Source organism: Podarcis filfolensis (assembly GCF_964270895.1).
Source record: "Podarcis filfolensis genome assembly, chromosome: 14".
In the NCBI taxonomy this organism is placed as follows: Eukaryota; Metazoa; Chordata; class Lepidosauria; order Squamata; family Lacertidae; genus Podarcis; species Podarcis filfolensis.
The window spans coordinates 39,857,082-39,873,010 of record NC_139616.1 but is presented as its reverse complement, the minus strand read 5'-3'; the positions used below and the strand labels follow the sequence as shown (position 1 = coordinate 39,873,010).

The window sequence follows — 15,929 nt, the reverse complement described above, 5'->3', positions numbered from 1 at the left end:
CTCTTGAGAATGGGCTCAGGCAAGTCTGTAACAGAGGCCACCAAATCACAAATGCATCAACACGGACAATCCTCACGCTCATCTGCTTGTTCACCACAGGGCAGATGTTGCCTCCCTGCAACCAAAGCTAGCAGTCTGGAATTGTCAGATTCCACATATCCCTGCCCTTTTTTGCCACTAGCACCTCCAGCAACAACTTGTCCACAGTAGGAATTTGGGTATGGCTGGCTATAAACTGCAATGCAAGGTCTATAGGCTGGCAGCCTGGGGTCTCCTGTTCTAGATACCACCTGCAGGTAGAAATTAGTGAAATTTTTCAAGCTGCGCATTTTCCATTCAAACCAGAAGCTTTCCAAAAAGAGCTGCACAGATTGTGGGCAAAAGAAAAGGTCAGTTGACACAGCTCTAAATGCCTCACATAACAGCAAAGGCTACTCTTGATTGTTACAAATGTCCTAATCATTTGCCACAGTGCACAGCCTTCATTTTCCGGAAAATTAGGCCAAAGATAATAGAATAAGGCTGTGCAATTAATACGCCTCGCTTGGCGCTGGGAGATCTATTTCAATTTAGCCGCCTTCACGAAAGGAGCAGGCCAGCGTGACACGACTGCATGTGTTTACAGCACAGAATTCAGGTGCTTCTTGTTAGCTAGAAGAGCAAAGCGTTCTCGTTTGAACAAATCTCACTTAGTGTACTCCAGATGCAAATGGTTTAACAAGTTGAAACCAATTACCTTGCAAATCCTACTTAGCTCCTGTGCACCCACAAATATGAGCATTTTCACTATTTCCGACCCTACTTTCTGCGGTGTGAGAAGTTGCAGTATTCAATAAAATGGTTTGGGGTTATCGTCCCAGATGAGGAATGAGCATGTTCTGTCGGGGCTACCAATGGCTGCTAGCCATGGCAGCTGTGTCGGTTGTTGGGTATCACCAGTTGCTGGAAACTATGGCAGGGGCTGCATGGAGGGAAGTGTTCTTCTGCTTGAATCCTGCCTACTGGTTTCCCACTGGCATCTGGTTGGCCACTGTGAGAACAGGGTACTGAACCAAAAAGGCTACTGGCCTGATCCACCGGGGCTTTTCTTATGTTTTTGGCCTGGGGAATGGCAATATTGCCAACCAGGGGCCTGGGCAAGAAATAGGTAGAGGGAGGGAAAAGGGGGGAAATGACCCTTAGTGGGCCTGGGAGGGGGGATGCATGAGGTTGTGGGCCAGGGTTAGAGTGTTGGGTATTTGCAGTTTACCTGTGCTGCAGAAAGCTTGCTGGGGAGACCACGCATTACAAGGAACTCAAAAATAACTTTAACAAGGTTTTAATAACGAAAACAAAAACTCCTTTTACACTAAACATATCAATAAGCATGACCCATCCACCAAACCAACCCCCAGGGTACTGAGAGAGCTAGGTGCTGCTCTTTATATACTATACCCAATTGCTGACACAGCTTAATTAACACAACTTAGCAGCACCTGCTATGCTGTTTCACAGCTGTAAAACTGGGTCTCGTTATTTACTCTGGCCCTTAAAGACATACACATCTTGTGGAACAATAATGAACCTTCACATTTAAATAGACCAGGGGTCTGCAACCTTTAAGACAAAAAGAGCCACTTGGACCCGTTTCCGAAGGAAAAAAAACTGGGAGCCGCAAAACTTGTCATTATAAAAATAACTTTTTTGTCACTTTTTTATTATTTCTTTGTTTGACCCCTCAGAATTACTCCTCCTCATAGAAATAAACGTTAAATTAACAAGTTACCTTTTTTGTGTATGTGTGTTCTTCACTCCCCTTCAAAACAGTGACCAGCGTACATGCCCCCTTTCAATGCAGTGACCAGCATACATGCCCCTTACAATGTAGCGGGCGGGCGGGCGGGAAGGTGGTGTCGGGACGGTGCGTGACTAACGCACGCACCGCCCCCATGCGATGTCACAGCCAGTACAGCGGCCGCCACAGTGGGGAGTGTCGGGGCGCACAATGTGCCTCCTCCCCTCGCTAGTATCTGCCCCGGAGCCGCAGCAAAGGTGTAAAAGAGCCACATGTGGCTCCGGAGCCGCGGGTTGCCGATCCCTGTCATAGGCCATTCAACACAGAGTAGGTTTAGATTGGGTGGAATCAGTTTTGCCAAGTTCTTATTTCGTAGGAAAGGGACAGATCGTCTCTACCCACTTTCTCAGTATCACACATATTTTACAAGTCCCACTTGCAGGGAAAGTGTGTCCGTCTCACTCTGGACACTGCTGGATTCCAACTTGACTGCCTGACTACTGGGATTGATGGGAAATGGGGCTCCCCCATCCCTCCCCTATTGTGTGTCTTCATCCCCCCCCCCCCCGCCGCCATGACTTGAAATGAACTAAGAAATGTCGAACACTTTAATCTTTTCTCAGAGGGAAGATGCTCCAATTGCCTGATCCTTTGAATCACTTTTCCAGATCCACAAGATCCGCTGAGCACAGGTATTATGCAGCGTGTATTTGAGCACGTCTCATTCTAATATAGTTTTATCAAACTGAACAAAAACCATCAACAGCTACACTCCCCTCCTCAGAAGAGATCAAAAGAAGCCAGTAAACCTGCTTTTGTAAGACACAAATTTGGACTTCTTTGGCAATCCAAGACAGGAGATCTGGAGGGGTCTGGAACTGCTGGGTCACAGCTGCTGTGCAGGATTACTCTTGGGGGGGGTTGCTTTATAGGGAAACCTGCAAATGCCATATACACCCCAAGCTACAGCCTATGCAAGGAAACTAAAAACAACATGCCTGTAATTGCTATAAAATTAATGCAAATGTTACCAACTAGCTTTATAATAATAATAAAAACTTTTCAGGGTTTATGGGAAGAATCAACAAAAAGAACCCCCTCAAACGGAATAATGCCTGCCAACCACTTGTGACAAATTATTTCCCTGTCTTTTGAAGAGAAAGAGGCCCATTCACTGCCCTGCCATAGATCTCTGTATGGGAAACTGAATCCCAAACATTCTTGTAAAAGGTAGGGTAGTGACAACTCAACCTCTGTTTCAAGACAACGATTCTCAAAAGACAACATTGTCCGGGCTACGGTATAACTGAGCAACTGCGTGAGAGGGCAGCCTTTCCTTCCTAGAAAGAGCAGGATGAATTCACAGCAGAAAAAAAACAAGAGTGTTCTCTGTTTTCCATTTAACTCTGCAAAGAACGGAGGTTGGTGGAATCTCTTCCATAGGGAGCATCAAAAGGACGGCTTGTTTACTTCCACTCAGTTAAACATGTGGAGACCTAAGCAGCCAGCAGAGTCTCCGTGGACCCTATGCTGGCCAACAGGAATGTTATTGCAGGTGAGAATTTGCAGGGAGGAATGAACCTAGCTTAACTTTAAAGGCTCGGGCTGTAGCAACAGACAAGCCACCCATCATCACCTAAAATTGGTAGTATCTAATGTCCACCACCCAGGTGCCAGGAGGAAGACGTGGAAGTAAATGGCAAAAGAAGTCGTGACTACTGAACATCCTCAGATGGGCAGCTGCTGAGCCAAAGTAAACTCTCTCTTTTGGGTTAAAGCCGACACTTCTCTTATTGCCCCTAATTCATAATGTAACTATTAATTAAGTTCTCCCTGAATTATTTGCATGCACACACCTTCCTTGCAAACATCAATGCACATTTCCAGGAACATGATTTGAGGGGGTATCTGGGATAACAACTCATTAGCCTGTTTCAACTCCCGTTTTTTTACACAGTTGGAGGACTGACTCAGCAACTAAATCAAAGGGGTGTGGTAAGGTCAACAATCTCTGCTATGTTCAGGATCTCTTTGAAACATCCCTTTCACACAGTGGTAACACTGTGTTATTTTGGTGGATTTCAGAATTCCATAAAAACAAAAAACAGCACCTGTGTGTGATGCAGGGGCTCACTAGAAGGCTAAGAGAATCGGAGGGAAAGTCAGCTAGGCAACAGAGGATATCTTAACAAACACGGTGGGGCATAAGACAGAATGGCTGTATTAACCATGCGAACACCACCAAGTTAAGAGATGTGCATAATGCCAGGACTCCTCAAACAGTTCTGTCATTGGCACCACATCATTTTAAAATACTGAAAGAGATAAAAGACAATCTTTCATGAGCCCAATGGAAAAGACTGACCCAGAATATTCTAGATCAGGCATCCCAAAACTCGGCCCTCCAGATGTTTTGGGACTACAATTCCCATCATCCCTGATGACTGGTCCTGTTAGCTAAGGATGATGGGAGTTGTAGTCGCAAAATATCTGGAGGGCCGAGTTTGGGGGTGCCTGTTCTAGATGATCCCAAGACTCCGATGTAGACAAGATGACAGTGAAAGTCATCCCCATCCCTTCTTGATGGAGGCAGTCGGAGATGAACTCTGATTGTAAGAATGAGCCAAGGGAGTCAACGAATATGACTTCCTACACCCCAGCATTTCTAAATTTCTTTTTCATGTGAATAGGGATTATCATGTCTGCATAACACCTTTAGAGGGCCATCAATGCTTTTCTTCCTGTCTTAGAACTCCGATTAAGACACATTGCTGGACCCGTTAACATCGGACACTATTTCAAAGAGATAATTATATACATGCATTTGGACTGCAAATTCAGGCCAAAACTTAGAAAGGAGGAGTGGAGCTAGAGGGAAGGTGTCCATAACTTAGCAAAGGCGATAAAAGCCTGGGCTATTCAATTGATCAGCAGAGATAATTTCACAGAGGTGGAATATACCTTTGACAGCTGAAACTACTTTGGATTCCACCTGATCATCAACATGCCAGCCGACGCTGGTTTCCTAGGTAACAAAAAAAAAAAAGGAAGTGCCTACAATAAAAAGGAAGGAAAAACACAGACAGTGGCACCTGCCTCTTCTCCCACTTCTTAACACCTTTGAATTATTCAGACGGGCTCAGGGCTGAGAGCACAGCATTAACAGTGCCACCCCTCCTACCCCCCAAAGGCAGAACAAAAATCGTGATGAATAATTTGTAATGCAGCAGCATCTGAAGACAGCCTTATCCCTTGTTCTGAAGAGTATACAAATAGGAAAGAGGGAAGGGAACTTCAAGGGGTCCAAGAATGCTAGGAGGCAAAGGTGAATGCATAAAACAGCTCCCTTGGAGGGGGGGGAGGGATATAGTCCAGTGGTGAAGAACCTGCAGAAGGGCTGAGGTTCAACTCCCAACATCTCCAGGTAGGGCTGGGGAGAAGAGTCGTCTGGAACCCTGGAGCGCTGCTGCCAGTCACTGTGGCCAATACTGATGTAGATGGGCCCTAAACAAGAGTCATTCGTCAAGTAAGAGTCATTCTTACAGTTGGTGGTAACGTGGGTGGCGCTGTGGTCTAAACCACTGAGCCTCTTGGACTTGCTGATCGGAAGGTCGGCGGTTCGAATCCCCGCAACAGGGTGAGCTCCCGTTGCTTTGTCCCAGCTCCTGCCAACCTAGCAGTTAGAAAGCATGCCAGTGCAAGTAGATAAATAGGTACCGCTGCAGTGAGAAGGTAAATGGCGTTTCCGTGCGCTTTGGCACTCATCACGGTCTTCCGTGCACCAGTAGCGGTTTAGTCATGCTGGCCACATGACCCGGAAAACTGTCTGTGGACAAACACCGTCTCCCTCGGCCTGAAAGCGAGATGAGCACCACAACCCCATAGTCGCCTTTGACTGGACTTAACTGTCCAGGGGTCCTTTACCTTACTTATTGACTCCATACATATACAATTCAAGCTGGCTGCCAATTAGTTTCTGGGCCCAATTCAAAGTGCTGGTGCTGATCTATAAAGCCTTACATGGCTCAGGACCTCATTACCTTAAGGACTGACGTTCCCCATACAAACCAACTCAAACCCTGCACTTGTCATGAGGCCCTTCTCCATGTCCTTGCTCCCCAAGAGGTTTGGAGGGTGGCAACATGAGAACAGGCTTTTACTGTGGTGGCTCCCCGACTGTCAGAGACCAGGCTGAGGAGTACAACTCTGGTGAGGAACGGTGGGAGCCTCCCCCTCCCCCTGCTCATGGCCAGGATCCTGAAACTCCACGGGAGCAGTGGAGTAGTGTTGATTTGGAACAATGGTTCGTGGAGGGGCACAGATTGCAAGACAACAGTTGGGCAGAACTGGGAGGTGAACAGCAAGAAGAAGAATGGGAAGAGAGTGAGCTAGCAGACTCTCTCTCACTGGAAGATGTGCAGCCTCTCAGTCCCAAGGCTAGGAGTTTAGCTAAGGTAACTGCGCAAAAGGCTCAATGGTTAAGAGATCAGGTGGCTAGGAGATGAGAGGGCGGAAGTGACTAGAGGGAAGTGGGTGGAACTGGAATTGGGAGCACCTGCACTCTGAGAAGGGACGCTTGTTCTTTTGCTGCGTTCATTAAACAGTTCTGTTACTAGTAAGAGACTGCTTTCTCTTTGTACTGCTTATCTATGGCCAAGGGAGGAGGAAGCAGAGCCCCGGACACCGACTGTGGAATGCTCTCCCTGAAGAGGCTCACCCAGCGCCATCATTATATTACTTTAGGCACCAGGCAAAGCCATTGCTCTTTACCCAGGACTTTGGCCATTAAATAATCTACGGCCTATTAAATGTGGGCAGGGGACTGTTATTATGATTATTTTATTATTACGCTGTGTATTATGTTTTTTATTATGCTCCGTTTATTGTGTTCTGAATGTTGTACACCAGCCTGGGATCTTTGGATAAAGGGTGGTACAGTGGTACCTCGGGTTACAGACACTTCAATTTACAGACTCCGCTAACCCAGAAATAGTACCTTGGGTTAAGAACTTTGCTTCAGGATGAGAACAGAAATCACTGTGGTGATGGTGCGGCAGCAGCGGGAGGCGCCATTAGCTAAAGTGGTACCTCAGGTTAAGAACAGTTTCAGGTTAAGAACAGACATCCAGAATGAATTAAGTTCTTAACCCAAGGTACCACAGTACATAAATAAAATAAATGAATAAATAAATATGTCCTATGGAGCCATACCAAGAGTCACAGGAAGCTGCCTTATACTTAGGGGAACATCTGCAGTATTTAAATCACCATGATACCAATTTAACAGCCAGGGCTTCCCCCAAGGAATCCTGGGAAGTGTTAAGGGCGCTAAGAGTTGTTAGGAAACCCCTATTTCCTCTCCCAGAGAAATAGTTCCCTGAGTGATTTAATCAATCCATCCCTCTTCCCAGGGAACTCTGGGATGCTTTGCTCTTAGTACCCAGTAGACCAACCTAGAGTAGACCTACTGAAATTAATCGATCTGAGTAAAAGTTAGCTGGCTACAACCCAATGTCTTGGATGCATGGTTTGCCCAATCTCTAAGAAGCAGGAGCCTTAGACTTGGAAGAGGTGTATGGCAAAGGCACCAGAAAATGATCAACAGGTTGCAGGATCTCCCCTGCAAGGAAAGGTGGCAGTGTCTGGGGATTTTCAGTTGAGGTGGGGGGAGAAGAACTAAAGGCTAGACTTTATAAAATACTTCATAATACTGGAAATTGCAAGCATCCAATGAGAATCAGTGAAAGGCAGCAGGTTCAAGAGAGACAAAGTCAAAGACAGTTTATGTGTATTAACCAAAAGGTCACTGCAAGTTCTTCCAGTAACACACAATTACATACAGCAGTTAAAGTTCAGTAGAATGTCAACAGCATTACATCAGTTAGTCTCCAGCAGCCACTTTCACCAACTTATCTGAAAGATTCTCAGCAGTTTTGGGGATTACTGCTGTCCTGCAAGTTACAAACCTATCTACAGCCTCAAAAAAGAGGTAGTTCGGTGCAATGGTTAGGATGCTGGTCGAGATCCACTGGGTGATATTGGACCAATTCCTAGCTCTGAGCCTAACCTGCCTCACAGAGTTGTCAAATACAGATGCTAAAGATTCAGTTTTAAATCCTCCTCCACTAATTTGCAAAAGAGGATTTCTAGGAGGTGGCTTTTGAACACAACATTGGAGGAAAAACCATTTCAGATCTTCTACACCAGTTGTGAAGCAGCTTTGGCTCTCCACTTGTCACTGGACTACAACTCCCATCAGCCCCATCAGGCATGGCCAAATGGTTAGGGATGATGGGAGTTTCAGTTCAGCAACTTCTAGAGCACCAAATGTTCCCCCACACCTGCACTGCATCCACAGGATGCAACTAATCTCTTCCTTATTCTAGTCCCTAGGAAAGACTGGGCAGCTTTGTCCCTCGGCTTGATTTAAGAGGTGAACTGCTGCCTAAAGATGGTTCAGAAGATGTTTGTGAGAGAATAAATCCTTTGATTTAAAAACAAATAGGCAATAAAGTACAATTGTTCCCGGCCTGCACCCTTTCAAACTGCTAACTGGAGCTCTCATGATGGAATGCTGTAAAGAAAAACCAATTATTATTCATAGATACTTAGAATGTCAGGGAGGCTATGAAAGAAACCTTCTCCTTGACGTATGAGTTTTCCATGTACAGTCGTACCTTGGAAGTCAAATGGAATCTGTTCCAGAAGTCCGTTCGACTTCCAAAATATTTGGAAACCAAAGTGCGGCTTCTGATTGGATGCAGGAAGATCCTGCAGCCAATCGGAAGCCACAGAAGCCGTGCCAGACGTTTGGCTTCCGAAAATCGTTCATAAACCAGAAAACAAACTTCCAGGTTTTGATTGTTTGGGTGCCAATTTGTTCAGGAGCCAAGGCATTCAAGATTCAAGGTACGACTGTATAGAGAATGTATGAGATTCCTGCATTGCATGGAGTTGAACTAGATGACTCTACAATTCTATGATTCTATGTTTTCTCTAGGTACAGAGAGTAAGTGCCGTGCATCCATTTGTAAGAAACCCCCCCATGCCCCGCCCCATCCATCTGAAGTGGCACAGGCCAGATACAAGCTGATGTCCTCACCTGTTTGTGATAACTAAGCCTCATACACAATTATCTTAGTTAACTTTCTCAATACTGCTTCACTTTACTCAATATTGCTTTATCTTACAACATATCCCCTCCCCCCCCCCTTTTTAAAAAGCATCATGAACAGGCATGTGGGGAATAGCTGGCAAGAAAAATGATGTGTGACAAGGGAAATATGGACTCCATTCAAAACACACACACACAGTCTGAAAATGTAATAATATTGTCTGAGTAACCATTAGGTTGCATTTAGATCGGATGCTTTAAAAAGCCCTCCACATTAATAATACTAAGAAGAAAATGTATATCCATATCCAGAGTCAGAGAGGTGCAGGTATTCCCTATATCTGTACCTTACTAGTATTGCTCTGAATACAGCCAATTTCTGTTGAGACTTCTTAAGATGTAATTTGAGAATGTATATTCAGAACACAGCATGATAGATGGAGGCTTTATTTCAAATGAGCTTCGGGCAGGTTGTTCTGTTTACAGATTAAGAGGCAAGCATATTCAGACTTTTGTGTCCTGAACTCATAAATCTTACCTCCACAACCTTCAGTTCTTGCCAGACATAGTGTAAAGCACATTATCACTTGCTTAAGAGGAAAATCAAGGCACAGAATGCACCGGTCAGAGACTGACTTATTATTCCATCAATGAGGAGAACATTTCTAATGTATCTGAATACTCTTTGGCCTTTCTCCCTCTTTAACTAGCAGCTATTTACTGAGGATGCATCAAGGAACATCACATTTGGAAGTTACTAGTATCTCAGAATGGGAAATCACACTCCTTTAGCACTTGCACTGTAAAAGCATGTCAGTCTCTAGAGATGCTCTGACATGGAAATATCACAGCCATTACAGACTGTGCCTTTCCAGAGATCCACAAACGCAGGCAAAAAAGCATTGGAGGCCATAGACAAGGAGCACTGTTGGGAAGAGTGTCTCAATGTGGCCACACACGCAGGCCAGCTCCAGCCCAATTGCCCTGTTCCGATCGGCAGTGTGTGGGAGGTGTGAAGGAATAATCTTCATGCATTTGGCCAAATGGTCTTAAGGGACAGGCCCACTATTCAGCTGAATGCATAAAGACTCCTCCACCAGATCTTCCTTCTCAACGCACAAAGCTCACCGCTGGCAGAGACCCTGGAAACAGGACAGTTCAGCAAACACCTGAACAGAGCTATTATTTGCGCAATAACCACTGTGTGCATTACTAAATTAGTGTGGTCCTGCAACTCTGCTCACAAAAAGAGTTGACCGCTGTTGTCATGTGTGAGCTCCTGGAGAGAAGAGAGCTGGCCCAGTTTGCTTATATGAAACTTTGTAAGGTGCCATGGGGAACACCAAAACTTCCTCCAGGAACACAGTCCACAATGCAAACCGCCCTACAACTGCTATTAGTTGCACCAGCTGCCAATTAGATACCAGGCTAGGTATATGGTGCACAAAACCCTACGCAGCTTGGGACCAGGATACCTCCAAGATCAGCTCACTGCTTGCATGCCCAAGCGATCATTGTATTCTACAGGAGAGGGCATCCTGCAGGTACCATCATATCAGGAGGTCCATTCTTCATGCTCTTGGAAACACCGGCCCTTTGGATCATCCTCCCATTGCATATCAGACAGATGCCTTCTCTATTGCGTTTTGGCACCTGCCAAAGACGTTCCACTTTCAACAAACCTTCTAAAATCTTTATCCCGGTTGGTATCTGTCTTCAAACTGAATTGATTTTACATATGCAATTGTTTTATGTACTGCACTTTCCCATCTATAAGACGCCCCCATGTAGAAGAAACCCCCCCCCCCATTTTGGGGGGCTCAGTTTTAAAAAAATAAGGGGAGATGGCCCAAAGTTGTTGAGCTTCTCCCCCCATGCAGCTACGGGCAGGAAACACTCGCTAGATCGTTTCCCGCGTGCAGTGACATAGGGGGGAGTTGCGCTCCCGCCAGGCAGCCGGTTGGCTGGAGCACAACTTCCCCCAATGCCGCTGCATGTGAGAAATGATCTAGGGAGTGTTTCCCCCGCGCAGTGGCATCGGGGGAAGCCAGCCAGCCGGTTGACTGGAGTGCAATTTCCCCCAATGCCGCTGCGCATGGGAAATGATCTAGGGAGTGTTTCCCGCACGCAGCAGCATCAGGGGAAGCCAGCCAGCTGGCTAGCAGCTTCTCCCCCCCCCCCCACAGCTGTGGGCAGGAAACACTCCCTAAATCGTTTCCCACTGCGGCAGCATCAGGGGAAGTTGCACTCCCGCCAACCGGCTGGCTGACGGGCACACCGCTTCAAACCCCCCCCCCATGCCACTACCCATGTATTGGACAACCCCTCGTCTAATACACGGGAAAATACGGTATGTTATACTGTAAATCGCTTTGGGGTGCCTTGTGAGAAGTGATTCAGAAATGAAATAAATAAATCAAACTTTAAAATAAAATAAAATAAAGGCAATCCGGCACATTGATCTTTCAAGTTACAAGAGGAGAAAAAAAATGGCCACCTGGGCTTTAACACAATGACATTTAAAGGTATTCCAGCCCCTCTACCACTTAGGGGCATCTAGCACATTTCCCCAAACGTTTGCCTCCAGACAAGATAGAACTGGCAGGCACTGAAAAAAGTCACTCTCGGGCAGCACTCTGGAAAGCATAAAGACGACTTTGTTGAGCTCTTGCATACCGAAGCGTAGCATTTGGACACATGCAGAAGGGTATTATTGCCTAGCACAAAGTTTAATTAACTGCCTGTCCCGTAGCTAATATACTGAACTGAGCTAGAAATGATTTACATACACACACACACCAGCACTGTGGCAAATCACAACTGCCACTGAAATCCGGAACGTTGGGTTTTCGTAATGGCAAGAGGCTGCAAGGGGGAGAACACACACCAAGAAAGGGAGAGAGAGAGAGAGATGTCAAGTAACTTTAAAGACACCGTTGACGTAGGCCAGCAACCAGCCTGTTGCATGAACCAACAGTGTGTTCTCCAAGCTCTACCTTTCCAGTTATACAAGTTCTGGCCCTCGCTCTGGGGCATCGGAGCCAGAAGCTACAATGACCACACAGCTGTTCTGCTCCTGCGTAAGGCAGCTATATTTAGCTTCACGCAGATATGTAAAGTGATCCCCGTCATGCGCAAGCTCCCAAACTACAGAAAGCCCACATCTCACAAAGTGGGAGGTACCTGCCCTGGGGGCTGGGGGCACGGATAGGTGAGGAGCAAGCTTGCCCCTAAACCCCATGCAAACGGATTCTCGCTTTGTCACTAACATTGGCAGGAGAGCATTTTTCAGCTGCTTAGCCATCAGTTACTGCGGACACTACTAAAAATGATTTGTCTATTTCCCTCTTTTCCTCCCACCCTGGTTTTGTCCCGACGTACTTCTCACTGGTCTTTGCTGGTTTCTCTGTTCTCGTCTTCATTTTAAGTTTGGTTGTGTTCAGACATTTCCACTGACTTGATCCTCTGCAATTGTTTTTTCTTCTTTCTAGCTCTTCCCTGAACATTTTTCCTCTACAGCTACCAATGTCCAAAGGACACCTAACTAATTCCCTTGCCCCCCCTCCAGCTGCCCCTCATGTGAATCCCCTTTCATCCGATACTCTAGTCTTCCCCTGTGTTTATATTTACAGTGCAATTCTACACTCAGACACCACCCGCGTTGTGTTCAAAGAGGCTTACTCATAGGTAAGGAGTATCATATTACAGCTTTAAGCAGTCACCTTGACATATCTCCAAATCGATCCCTTTCCTCCAAAATCTGGCCAGCCTATACCTCTCCTTTTGAGTTGCTCCATGTTGAAAAACATCTAACAATTTCACATGGTGGTAGTAGCAGTAGCATTTATTAAAGTTTTATACTGCTGTTCATCCAATGATCATAAGGCAGTTTACAATATAAAAACTCAAAAAATAAATATCATAATAACAAGAACAATGAGTCTTCTTCCAACAATTAGCTTCACAAAATAGCCCAGAGTTTCAGGATACCTCAAAGTGTATTGTACCAAAGCAGGGTACAAATTGTTATCTTCCAGTGAATACTGTTCTGCAGGGATTGAGACTATTTAACACAGGGATCTGCTATAGACACACATCAGAACACTGGGTTGGTTGTTTTTCAAACCAGGCACCCAACACACTCTTCTTGCTCAGACTTTATGGTGTTTATTACAGTCCTGGACAGTATACATGCATGCAAGTACTCGTAAGTCTGAAAGTCACCTTCAGTTAGGCTACCAAGGAGAACCCCAGACATGAACACTAGGCGGTGCTCTGTGCAACTCAGAAACATGCTATGTTAGTTGTCCCAACAAGGGGAGACCATCGACATGATTCCATTTTTAATACACACGTACACAAATATACAGGCAGGGTCTCACGATTCACAGTTGCTCAGAGCTCTTTCATCAGAACAGGAACTCTGTGGAACAAGGACACAGGCTTCCTGACCAACACAAGTGGGTCAAAAGTCGTATCATTTGAACCAAGTTTGCAAGGCTTCTCTGAAGGCTTGCCCTCTTCAAAATGCACGTGCCAGGTGGCTAGTAACAGCAAGCAACAGCACAGAAAAGACACAGGAGCCTCTCTGCCCCTATAAGCACAAGAACTAGTCCACCCCCGGGCTATGCACTTGGAAAATGGGTGGGGAACCTCAGGCTGAGGGGCCAAACAAGACTCCTAATGTCTTTCTATCTGCCTCTTGTGGGTCTCCTCAGAGACCACAAGTCAAGAACGGGTGTCAGGAGCAGGTCAGCAATAATGCATCCCTTGGGCTGAGAAAGGTACCCCAACGCTGCCTCAGAACAAAAACCCTGCTCTGTGTATTCTGCCCATCTTACATTTGGCAAAGCAAGCACAAGAGACAGAGCCTTTTTGGTCATGGCACCCAGACCCTGAAATGCCCTTTTGGAGGACAACTGACTGCCGGGCTTCCCATCTGCTTGGCTTCTGGCAAGCTGTGAAAACCTGGCTGTTTCAGCAGTCAACATCATTTATACTCAATTGGCTGACATACCGTATTTTTCGTTCTATAGGACACACTCTTTCCCCTCAGAAAATGAAGGGGAAATGTGTGTGCGTCCTATGGAGCGAATGCAGGCTTTCGCTAAAGCCTGGAGTGCGGGAGGGGTCGGTACGCACGACCCCTCTCGCTCTCCAGGCTTCAGGCAGCTATCCGCAAGCCTTCTGAGCGCTCCGAAGGCTTGCGGATAGCAGCCTGCAGCCTGAAGCCCGGGGAGCTCAGCGCCAACTCCCGTTGCGCTCCCCGGGCTTCAGGCAGCTATCCGCAAGCTCCGGGAGCGGCGGTGAGGTTGCGCGCAATCTTGCCACCGCTCCTGGAACTGTTCTGGGGGCTGGGGTCGGGGGAAGCTTGGCCTTCCCCTGTCCCCAGCCCCGCAGGCTCCGGGAGCGGCGGCGAGGTTGCACGCAATCTTGCCGCCGCTCCTGGACCTGTTTCGGGGGCGGGGGTCGAGGGAAGCTCGGGCTTCCCCCGCCCCAGCCCCACGGCTAAAAACGAAGCCAAGACAGTGAGCGGGATCCATCCCGCTCGGTGTCTTGGCTTCTGCCAAAGCCGCACACAGCCTCTCCCGGCTGGAGAGGTTGTGTGCAGCTAAAGAGGAAGCCAAGACAGCCAGCGGGATGGATCCCGCTCGCTTTCTTGGCTTCTTTGCTCTTTGGGGCTGGGGGGGGGGGAATAAAAATTGTTTCTTTATTTCCCCCCCTAAAAACTAGGTGCGCCCTATGGTCCGGTGCGCCCTTTGGTGTGAAAAATATGGTACTTATCAGGTTCTGGGTGGTTCCATATTTTGTGGCTTTCTTTATCATCCTGTTCCTTTTAAACTGTTTTATGACAGGATCCAAAAGGCAAGCTAGAAATGTCATCTGAGTCTCCCACAGGTAGTAATGAGAGAATTAGAAACGAAGTCACATCTACACATGTAAAGCAGATTTAAAGCACACGGCTTCCCCTAAAAGAATCTCAGGAACTGTAATTTAAGAGTGCTAGAAATTGTAGCTCTGTGGGGGATGAAACTACAGTTCCCACAGTTCTTTGGGGAAGCCATGTGCTTTAGATCTATGTTGTGGATGTGACCCAAGACAGGATCCACTCTCAAAATAAGAGAGCCAAGAAAGAAAAATATTTAAAACATAAAATCAAGGCAATATTGAGTGAGGACATCTAGACTCCACACTTTTGTGGGAACTAGCTCCTGCATCCCATTTTAAAAATAAGTGGGTCAGAAAGTAGTCAATTTACAAAACCCAAAGAAAACCTTGGCCTTCTCCCCCTTTTTCTGAATGGGTCTCCCTGCACACATAACGCCTCAGCAAGATGCAATTTCGGTCAAGGAAAGTTCCTATAAATCCTATCTGTGTAAAATGCGGACAGATTTTGAGCCAACATTAATAAAACTGCCTAAAGAGAGCCAATTAACCTGAATGGGAGAAAGGAAACCCTGGAAATTTAAAGAGATGTGTGTGAAGAACTTCGAACAAAATGCAAGATTCAGTGTTTTCACACTTTGTAACTGGGACTCCATTTCTATTCCAGAAACTTGCTAAGTTGGACTATTCTTGAGAAAGCCAAAAATAAAAATAAAAAATAACCCACCCATAAGTACTTAACTACAGATCACAGATTTATTTTGGAGTGAAAGCAAGGCTATAGACTGAAAATAATTGGCATACCAAAATGTAAGGGATACACTGCCCCAATTTTTAAAGAAACTGTTAATGGCATTGTGAGCAGTAGTGGAATTTTACTGAACACAATCCTTGGCCCCAGTATAGCCCTTCTGTAGCTCTGTTCCACTTGATCTGCTCGTAAACTTAGACTTTCATAATGTTATAAAAACATCTGTTGCCAATCTTGCTGCTGAGTGCTGGATTTTTTTTCTTGTTTGATCTGCATTTTAATTTTAACAGTCCAACTAACTACTGTAAACAACTCTTTGTCACCAAGAATCACTAAAACGCCTGATAAGCCATGCAAAAAAATTGCCAGCAAAGACCATCCAGGGAGAGGTAAATAAACTGGGG

At 46.1% G+C, this 15,929-nt stretch overlaps 1 protein-coding gene across 1 annotated transcript in view; it reads right to left on the bottom strand.

Moving 5' to 3' along the window:
• MOSMO (modulator of smoothened) overlaps window positions 1–15,929 on the bottom strand; it is a 45,354-nt gene that overhangs the window by 11,146 nt on the left and 18,279 nt on the right. The window lies entirely within an intron of this gene.